The sequence below is a fragment of the Polyodon spathula genome, unplaced genomic scaffold (assembly GCF_017654505.1).
Source record: "Polyodon spathula isolate WHYD16114869_AA unplaced genomic scaffold, ASM1765450v1 scaffolds_4233, whole genome shotgun sequence".
Taxonomy (NCBI): Eukaryota; Metazoa; Chordata; class Actinopteri; order Acipenseriformes; family Polyodontidae; genus Polyodon; species Polyodon spathula.
Window position 1 is genome coordinate 1 of NW_024475690.1, and position 10,775 is coordinate 10,775.

Consider the following 10,775-nt stretch of genomic DNA (forward strand, 5'->3'; position numbering starts at 1 on the left):
GCATTCAATTAAAAGCGCACATTTTATATTATAACAGAGATTGTGCACATTCAGTGCTCCATTGCTGCGACGCGCAGCAAATCGGTAGGTGCGTGTAAATCAAAAACGGAAACGGCTAGGCATGCAATCAACATACCAAAGAGGGGCTCGGGGATTTTGCTTGATATCTAAGATGCCCAGCTGACATGTTCCTAAAATAAGCTGGTAAGTCAGTTTTCCGACATGTCCTTGAGGGTTAAATGGAGGAATTTATATTTGAAAATGCATTTTCACTTATAAAGAGGCAAGGTGTTTAGTTTTGAAGCAAATGTTTATTATTTCAAATGAGCAAAACCAATGTTTTTAAAAACGTTTCTAAATACAGGTGTGCAATACATCCGTTGTCAAAGAACCTTTGTCTTATTATTCAATGTGAGCAGTGTTTGTTGCGGACAGTTTGGTGCTGATAGTGCAGTTCTCCCGACCTGCTGCCAGAGGCCACTATGAACCAACAAATGAAACGTCGCCTTTTGGTTTGAAACATTAGAAATTGCCACTCTTGTAGAGTCCCACTCTACAAAGCATTATGCTGAGAAGCACGTCATTCAGTGATCCAGTGCTTCGAGGCGCAACAAATCGGTTGGTTTGTTCAAGTGCTGTATATCAAAAACGGAAAGGGCTAGGCATGCAGTCTTCATATCAGAGAGAGAGAGATAGAGAGAGAGGCGTTGGGATTTCGCTTGATATCTTAGATGTCCAGGTGACATGTTCCTAGAATAAACTACAGCGTTCAAAATACAGTGGTACCTTCACTTTGTAGGACACAGCTCTGCGCATTGAGGGTCTTATTCATTTTGCACTGCATACACAACACATTGAAGATAGCTAAAATTAAAAGAAAATCAAAATAACGTGTTCATTTACCCATTTTCATTAATCCATTTACTCCAATTTTTAGTTATAACTTGTTTTATTGCTGGGATCTGGTTAGACCTCAGGTTACCTGGTAAGTCAATTTTCGGACATGTCCTTGATTGTTAAATGTAGGAATTTGTATTTGAAAATGCATTTTCACTTATAAAGAGGCAACGTGTTTAGTATTGAAGCTAATGTTTATTAATTTCAATGAGCAAAACCAATGTTTTTAAAAACGTTTCTAAATACAGGTGTGCAATACATCCATTGTCAAAGAACCTGTGTCTTATTATTTCAATGTGAGCAGTGTTTGCGGCGGACGGTTTGGCTAATAGTGCAGGTCTCCCGACCTGATGCCAGAGGCCAGTATGAACCAACAAATGAAACGTCGCATTTTGTATTTAACCTGTAGAAATTGCAAATCTTTTAGAGCCCCGCTGCTAGCGCAAATAACATTGATGGGTGGGAGTCGGTTCCACAACCTTCGAGTCACCCCCTCAGTGCTTGATTAGAATTCCAATGCGCTATCCATTGCGTCAGAGAGCCTCACGAAGGTAACAAACTGAAGGAGGTATGTTCCGGTATAATGTAAAGGGAGAACTACTACTAGTTCTTGAAAAATTAAAAATGGAGCACAGCTATTCATTTAATTGTGCGGCAGTTTATTATGATCGATGGTCTGTCATTGCTCAGGTCCTGCCGGGTGTTCCGTTTTCGATGCTTCAGCCTTGACAGCAAAGAAATTCAAGGCCAGTCGTGCAAATTAAAAGAGCACCTTCCCTGGTGGTCTAGTGGTTAGGATTCGGCGCTCTCACCGCCGCGGCCCGGGTTCGATTCCCGGTCAGGGAATTTACTTTATTGCCCATTATTTTTGAGATTAAAACCACTACATTACTCTTCATTAATGCGACGTGCATATGTCTAATTCCTGGCTGTGGTCCGACTGCATTCAATTAAAAGCGCACATTTTATATTATAACAGAGATTGTGCACATTCAGTGCTCCATTGCTGCGACGCGCAGCAAATCGGTAGGTGCGTGTAAATCAAAAACGGAAACGGCTAGGCATGCAATCAACATACCAAAGAGGGGCTCGGGGATTTTGCTTGATATCTAAGATGCCCAGCTGACATGTTCCTAAAATAAGCTGGTAAGTCAGTTTTCCGACATGTCCTTGAGGGTTAAATGGAGGAATTTATATTTGAAAATGCATTTTCACTTATAAAGAGGCAAGGTGTTTAGTTTTGAAGCAAATGTTTATTATTTCAAATGAGCAAAACCAATGTTTTTAAAAACGTTTCTAAATACAGGTGTGCAATACATCCGTTGTCAAAGAACCTTTGTCTTATTATTCAATGTGAGCAGTGTTTGTTGCGGACAGTTTGGTGCTGATAGTGCAGTTCTCCCGACCTGCTGCCAGAGGCCACTATGAACCAACAAATGAAACGTCGCCTTTTGGTTTGAAACATTAGAAATTGCCACTCTTGTAGAGTCCCACTCTACAAAGCATTATGCTGAGAAGCACGTCATTCAGTGATCCAGTGCTTCGAGGCGCAACAAATCGGTTGGTTTGTTCAAGTGCTGTATATCAAAAACGGAAAGGGCTAGGCATGCAGTCTTCATATCAGAGAGAGAGAGAGAGGCGTTGGGATTTCGCTTGATATCTTAGATGTCCAGGTGACATGTTCCTAGAATAAACTACAGCGTTCAAAATACAGTGGTACCTTCACTTTGTAGGACACAGCTCTGCGCATTGAGGGTCTTATTCATTTTGCACTGCATACACAACACATTGAAGATAGCTAAAATTAAAAGAAAATCAAAATAACGTGTTCATTTACCCATTTTCATTAATCCATTTACTCCAATTTTTAGTTATAACTTGTTTTATTGCTGGGATCTGGTTAGACCTCAGGTTACCTGGTAAGTCAATTTTCGGACATGTCCTTGATTGTTAAATGTAGGAATTTGTATTTGAAAATGCATTTTCACTTATAAAGAGGCAACGTGTTTAGTATTGAAGCTAATGTTTATTAATTTCAATGAGCAAAACCAATGTTTTTAAAAACGTTTCTAAATACAGGTGTGCAATACATCCGTTGTCAAAGAACCTGTGTCTTATTATTTCAATGGGAGCAGTGTTTGCGGCGGACGGTTTGGTGCTAATAGTGCAGGTCTCCCGACCTGATGCCAGAGGCCAGTATGAACCAACAAATGAAACGTCGCATTTTGTATTTAACCTGTAGAAATTGCAAATCTTTTAGAGCCCCGCTGCTAGCGCAAATAACATTGATGGGTGGGAGTCGGTTCCACAACCTTCGAGTCACCCCCTCAGTGCTTGATTAGAATTCCAATGCGCTATCCATTGCGTCAGAGAGCCTCACGAAGGTAACAAACTGAAGGAGGTATGTTCCGGTATAATGTAAAGGGAGAACTACTACTAGTTCTTGAAAAATTAAAAATGGAGCACAGCTATTCATTTAATTGTGCGGCAGTTTATTATGATCGATGGTCTGTCATTGCTCAGGTCCTGCCGGGTGTTCCGTTTTCGATGCTTCAGCCTTGACAGCAAAGAAATTCACGGCCAGTCGTGCAAATTAAAAGAGCACCTTCCCTGGTGGTCTAGTGGTTAGGATTCGGCGCTCTCACCGCCGCGGCCCGGGTTCGATTCCCGGTCAGGGAATTTACTTTATTGCCCATTATTTTTGAGATTAAAACCACTACATTACTCTTCATTAATGCGACGTGCATATGTCTAATTCCTGGCTGTGGTCCGACTGCATTCAATTAAAAGCGCACATTTTATATTATAACAGAGATTGTGCACATTCAGTGCTCCATTGCTGCGACGCGCAGCAAATCGGTAGGTGCGTGTAAATCAAAAACGGAAACGGCTAGGCATGCAATCAACATACCAAAGAGGGGCTCGGGGATTTTGCTTGATATCTAAGATGCCCAGCTGACATGTTCCTAAAATAAGCTGGTAAGTCAGTTTTCCGACATGTCCTTGAGGGTTAAATGGAGGAATTTATATTTGAAAATGCATTTTCACTTATAAAGAGGCAAGGTGTTTAGTTTTGAAGCAAATGTTTATTATTTCAAATGAGCAAAACCAATGTTTTTAAAAACGTTTCTAAATACAGGTGTGCAATACATCCGTTGTCAAAGAACCTTTGTCTTATTATTCAATGTGAGCAGTGTTTGTTGCGGACAGTTTGGTGCTGATAGTCAGGCCACCCGACCTGCTGCCAGAGGCCACTATGAACCAACAAATGAAACGTCGCCTTTTGGTTTGAAACATTAGAAATTGCCACTCTTGTAGAGTCCCACTCTACAAAGCATTATGCTGAGAAGCACCTCATTCAGTGATCCAGTGCTTCGAGGCGCAACAAATCGGTTGGTTTGTTCAAGTGCTGTATATCAAAAACGGAAAGGGCTAGGCATGCAGTCTTCATATCAGAGAGAGAGAGAGAGGCGTTGGGATTTCGCTTGATATCTTAGATGTCCAGGTGACATGTTCCTAGAATAAACTACAGCGTTCAAAATACAGTGGTACCTTCACTTTGTAGGACACAGCTCTGCGCATTGAGGGTCTTATTCATTTTGCACTGCATACACAACACATTGAAGATAGCTAAAATTAAAAGAAAATCAAAATAACGTGTTCATTTACCCATTTTCATTAATCCATTTACTCCAATTTTTAGTTATAACTTGTTTTATTGCTGGGATCTGGTTAGACCTCAGGTTACCTGGTAAGTCAATTTTCGGACATGTCCTTGATTGTTAAATGTAGGAATTTGTATTTGAAAATGCATTTTCACTTATAAAGAGGCAACGTGTTTAGTATTGAAGCTAATGTTTATTAATTTCAATGAGCAAAACCAATGTTTTTAAAAACGTTTCTAAATACAGGTGTGCAATACATCCGTTGTCAAAGAACCTGTGTCTTATTATTTCAATGGGAGCAGTGTTTGCGGCGGACGGTTTGGTGCTAATAGTGCAGGTCTCCCGACCTGATGCCAGAGGCCAGTATGAACCAACAAATGAAACGTCGCATTTTGTATTTAACCTGTAGAAATTGCAAATCTTTTAGAGCCCCGCTGCTAGCGCAAATAACATTGATGGGTGGGAGTCGGTTCCACAACCTTCGAGTCACCCCCTCAGTGCTTGATTAGAATTCCAATGCGCTATCCATTGCGTCAGAGAGCCTCACGAAGGTAACAAACTGAAGGAGGTATGTTCCGGTATAATGTAAAGGGAGAACTACTACTAGTTCTTGAAAAATTAAAAATGGAGCACAGCTATTCATTTAATTGTGCGGCAGTTTATTATGATCGATGGTCTGTCATTGCTCAGGTCCTGCCGGGTGTTCCGTTTTCGATGCTTCAGCCTTGACAGCAAAGAAATTCACGGCCAGTCGTGCAAATTAAAAGAGCACCTTCCCTGGTGGTCTAGTGGTTAGGATTCGGCGCTCTCACCGCCGCGGCCCGGGTTCGATTCCCGGTCAGGGAATTTACTTTATTGCCCATTATTTTTGAGATTAAAACCACTACATTACTCTTCATTAATGCGACGTGCATATGTCTAATTCCTGGCTGTGGTCCGACTGCATTCAATTAAAAGCGCACATTTTATATTATAACAGAGATTGTGCACATTCAGTGCTCCATTGCTGCGACGCGCAGCAAATCGGTAGGTGCGTGTAAATCAAAAACGGAAACGGCTAGGCATGCAATCAACATACCAAAGAGGGGCTCGGGGATTTTGCTTGATATCTAAGATGCCCAGCTGACATGTTCCTAAAATAAGCTGGTAAGTCAGTTTTCCGACATGTCCTTGAGGGTTAAATGGAGGAATTTATATTTGAAAATGCATTTTCACTTATAAAGAGGCAAGGTGTTTAGTTTTGAAGCAAATGTTTATTATTTCAAATGAGCAAAACCAATGTTTTTAAAAACGTTTCTAAATACAGGTGTGCAATACATCCGTTGTCAAAGAACCTTTGTCTTATTATTCAATGTGAGCAGTGTTTGTTGCGGACAGTTTGGTGCTGATAGTGCAGTTCTCCCGACCTGCTGCCAGAGGCCACTATGAACCAACAAATGAAACGTCGCCTTTTGGTTTGAAACATTAGAAATTGCCACTCTTGTAGAGTCCCACTCTACAAAGCATTATGCTGAGAAGCACCTCATTCAGTGATCCAGTGCTTCGAGGCGAAACAAATCGGTTGGTTTGTTCAAGTGCTGTATATCAGAAACGGAAAGGGCTAGGCATGCAGTCTTCATACCTGAGAGAGAGAGAGAGGCGTTGGGATTTCGCCTGATATCTTAGATGTCCAGGTGACATGTTCCTAGAATAAACTACAGCGTTCAAAATACAGTGGTACCTTCACTTTGTAGGACACAGCTCTGCGCATTGAGGGTCTTATTCATTTTGCACTGCATACACAACACATTGAAGATAGCTAAAATTAAAAGAAAATCAAAATAACGTGTTCATTTACCCATTTTCATTAATCCATTTACTCCAATTTTTAGTTATAACTTGTTTTATTGCTGGGATCTGGTTAGACCTCAGGTTACCTGGTAAGTCAATTTTCGGACATGTCCTTGATTGTTAAATGTAGGAATTTGTATTTGAAAATGCATTTTCACTTATAAAGAGGCAACGTGTTTAGTATTGAAGCTAATGTTTATTAATTTCAATGAGCAAAACCAATGTTTTTAAAAACGTTTCTAAATACAGGTGTGCAATACATCCGTTGTCAAAGAACCTGTGTCTTATTATTTCAATGGGAGCAGTGTTTGCGGCGGACGGTTTGGTGCTAATAGTGCAGGTCTCCCGACCTGATGCCAGAGGCCAGTATGAACCAACAAATGAAACGTCGCATTTTGTATTTAACCTGTAGAAATTGCAAATCTTTTAGAGCCCCGCTGCTAGCGCAAATAACATTGATGGGTGGGAGTCGGTTCCACAACCTTCGAGTCACCCCCTCAGTGCTTGATTAGAATTCCAATGCGCTATCCATTGCGTCAGAGAGCCTCACGAAGGTAACAAACTGAAGGAGGTATGTTCCGGTATAATGTAAAGGGAGAACTACTACTAGTTCTTGAAAAATTAAAAATGGAGCACAGCTATTCATTTAATTGTGCGGCAGTTTATTATGATCGATGGTCTGTCATTGCTCAGGTCCTGCCGGGTGTTCCGTTTTCGATGCTTCAGCCTTGACAGCAAAGAAATTCACGGCCAGTCGTGCAAATTAAAAGAGCACCTTCCCTGGTGGTCTAGTGGTTAGGATTCGGCGCTCTCACCGCCGCGGCCCGGGTTCGATTCCCGGTCAGGGAATTTACTTTATTGCCCATTATTTTTGAGATTAAAACCACTACATTACTCTTCATTAATGCGACGTGCATATGTCTAATTCCTGGCTGTGGTCCGACTGCATTCAATTAAAAGCGCACATTTTATATTATAACAGAGATTGTGCACATTCAGTGCTCCATTGCTGCGACGCGCAGCAAATCGGTAGGTGCGTGTAAATCAAAAACGGAAACGGCTAGGCATGCAATCAACATACCAAAGAGGGGCTCGGGGATTTTGCTTGATATCTAAGATGCCCAGCTGACATGTTCCTAAAATAAGCTGGTAAGTCAGTTTTCCGACATGTCCTTGAGGGTTAAATGGAGGAATTTATATTTGAAAATGCATTTTCACTTATAAAGAGGCAAGGTGTTTAGTTTTGAAGCAAATGTTTATTATTTCAAATGAGCAAAACCAATGTTTTTAAAAACGTTTCTAAATACAGGTGTGCAATACATCCGTTGTCAAAGAACCTTTGTCTTATTATTCAATGTGAGCAGTGTTTGTTGCGGACAGTTTGGTGCTGATAGTGCAGTTCTCCCGACCTGCTGCCAGAGGCCACTATGAACCAACAAATGAAACGTCGCCTTTTGGTTTGAAACATTAGAAATTGCCACTCTTGTAGAGTCCCACTCTACAAAGCATTATGCTGAGAAGCACCTCATTCAGTGATCCAGTGCTTCGAGGCGCAACAAATCGGTTGGTTTGTTCAAGTGCTGTATATCAAAAACGGAAAGGGCTAGGTATGCAGTCTTATCATACCAGAGAGAGAGAGAGAGAGAGGCGTTGGGATTTCGCTTGATATCTTAGATGTCCAGGTGACATGTTCCTAGAATAAACTACAGCGTTCAAAATACAGTGGTACCTTCACTTTGTAGGACACAGCTCTGCGCATTGAGGGTCTTATTCATTTTGCACTGCATACACAACACATTGAAGATAGCTAAAATTAAAAGAAAATCAAAATAACGTGTTCATTTACCCATTTTCATTAATCCATTTACTCCAATTTTTAGTTATAACTTGTTTTATTGCTGGGATCTGGTTAGACCTCAGGTTACCTGGTAAGTCAATTTTCGGACATGTCCTTGATTGTTAAATGTAGGAATTTGTATTTGAAAATGCATTTTCACTTATAAAGAGGCAACGTGTTTAGTATTGAAGCTAATGTTTATTAATTTCAATGAGCAAAACCAATGTTTTTAAAAACGTTTCTAAATACAGGTGTGCAATACATCCGTTGTCAAAGAACCTGTGTCTTATTATTTCAATGGGAGCAGTGTTTGCGGCGGACGGTTTGGTGCTAATAGTGCAGGTCTCCCGACCTGATGCCAGAGGCCAGTATGAACCAACAAATGAAACGTCGCATTTTGTATTTAACCTGTAGAAATTGCAAATCTTTTAGAGCCCCGCTGCTAGCGCAAATAACATTGATGGGTGGGAGTCGGTTCCACAACCTTCGAGTCACCCCCTCAGTGCTTGATTAGAATTCCAATGCGCTATCCATTGCGTCAGAGAGCCTCACGAAGGTAACAAACTGAAGGAGGTATGTTCCGGTATAATGTAAAGGGAGAACTACTACTAGTTCTTGAAAAATTAAAAATGGAGCACAGCTATTCATTTAATTGTGCGGCAGTTTATTATGATCGATGGTCTGTCATTGCTCAGGTCCTGCCGGGTGTTCCGTTTTCGATGCTTCAGCCTTGACAGCAAAGAAATTCACGGCCAGTCGTGCAAATTAAAAGAGCACCTTCCCTGGTGGTCTAGTGGTTAGGATTCGGCGCTCTCACCGCCGCGGCCCGGGTTCGATTCCCGGTCAGGGAATTTACTTTATTGCCCATTATTTTTGAGATTAAAACCACTACATTACTCTTCATTAATGCGACGTGCATATGTCTAATTCCTGGCTGTGGTCCGACTGCATTCAATTAAAAGCGCACATTTTATATTATAACAGAGATTGTGCACATTCAGTGCTCCATTGCTGCGACGCGCAGCAAATCGGTAGGTGCGTGTAAAATCAAAAACGGAAACGGCTAGGCATGCAATCAACATACCAAAGAGGGGCTCGGGGATTTTGCTTGATATCTAAGATGCCCAGCTGACATGTTCCTAAAATAAGCTGGTAAGTCAGTTTTCCGACATGTCCTTGAGGGTTAAATGGAGGAATTTATATTTGAAAATGCATTTTCACTTATAAAGAGGCAAGGTGTTTAGTTTTGAAGCAAATGTTTATTATTTCAAATGAGCAAAACCAATGTTTTTAAAAACGTTTCTAAATACAGGTGTGCAATACATCCGTTGTCAAAGAACCTTTGTCTTATTATTCAATGTGAGCAGTGTTTGTTGCGGACAGTTTGGTGCTGATAGTGCAGTTCTCCCGACCTGCTGCCAGAGGCCACTATGAACCAACAAATGAAACGTCGCCTTTTGGTTTGAAACATTAGAAATTGCCACTCTTGTAGAGTCCCACTCTACAAAGCATTATGCTGAGAAGCACCTCATTCAGTGATCCAGTGCTTCGAGGCGCAACAAATCGGTTGGTTTGTTCAAGTGCTGTATATCAAAAACGGAAAGGGCTAGGCATGCAGTCTTCATATCAGAGAGAGAGAGAGGCGTTGGGATTTCGCTTGATATCTTAGATGTCCAGGTGACATGTTCCTAGAATAAACTACAGCGTTCAAAATACAGTGGTACCTTCACTTTGTAGGACACAGCTCTGCGCATTGAGGGTCTTATTCATTTTGCACTGCATACACAACACATGAAGATAGCTAAAATTAAAAGAAAATCAAAATACTGTGTTCATTTACCCATTTTCATTAATCCATTTACTCCAATTTTTAGTTATAACTTGTTTTATTGCTGGGATCTGGTTAGACCTCAGGTTACCTGGTAAGTCAATTTTCGGACATGTCCTTGATTGTTAAATGTAGGAATTTGTATTTGAAAATGCATTTTCATCTTTAACCCTTCATGTCGGAAAACTGACTTATTTTCTCAGCTGTTGTTATTTGAAAAGACTAAATCATAGTGGCCTCCCCTCTAGTGGGTGCAGCACAAATCGGGAGCAACATTTGCACTATCAGCACCGCGCTACCCTGTCCGTAACAAACACTGCTCACATTGAATAATAAGACAAAGGTTCTTTGACAACGGATGTATTGCACACCTGTATTTAGAAACGTTTTTAAAAACATTGGTTTTGCTCATTTGAAATAATAAACATTTGCTTCAAAACTAAACACCTTGCCTCTTTATAAGTGAAAATGCATTTTCAAATATAAATTCCTCCATTTAACCCTCAAGGACATGTCTGAAAACTGACTTACCAGCTTATTTTAGGAACATGTCAGCTGGGCATCTTAGATATCAAGCAAAATCCCCGAGCCCCTCTTTGGTATGTTGATTGCATGCCTAGCCGTTTCCGTTTTTGATTTACACGCACCTACCGATTTGCTGCACGTCGCAGCAATGGAGCACTGAATGTGCACAATCTCTGTTATAATATAAAATGTG

At 40.8% G+C, this 10,775-nt stretch overlaps 5 non-coding genes across 5 annotated transcripts; all 5 read left to right on the forward strand.

The window, feature by feature from the left end:
* Positions 1-1,671: 1,671 nt before the first annotated feature.
* On the forward strand, positions 1,672-1,743 carry trnae-cuc. The gene has a single exon. It is a non-coding gene; the product is annotated as a tRNA-Glu (tRNA).
* Positions 1,744-3,504: 1,761 nt separating this feature from the next.
* Positions 3,505-3,576, forward strand: trnae-cuc. The gene has a single exon. It is a non-coding gene; the product is annotated as a tRNA-Glu (tRNA).
* Positions 3,577-5,336: 1,760 nt separating this feature from the next.
* On the forward strand, positions 5,337-5,408 carry trnae-cuc. Its single transcript has one exon. It is a non-coding gene; the product is annotated as a tRNA-Glu (tRNA).
* Positions 5,409-7,169: 1,761 nt separating this feature from the next.
* Positions 7,170-7,241, forward strand: trnae-cuc. The gene has a single exon. It is a non-coding gene; the product is annotated as a tRNA-Glu (tRNA).
* Positions 7,242-9,008: 1,767 nt separating this feature from the next.
* Positions 9,009-9,080, forward strand: trnae-cuc. The gene has a single exon. It is a non-coding gene; the product is annotated as a tRNA-Glu (tRNA).
* The last annotated feature ends 1,695 nt before the right edge of the window (positions 9,081-10,775 follow it).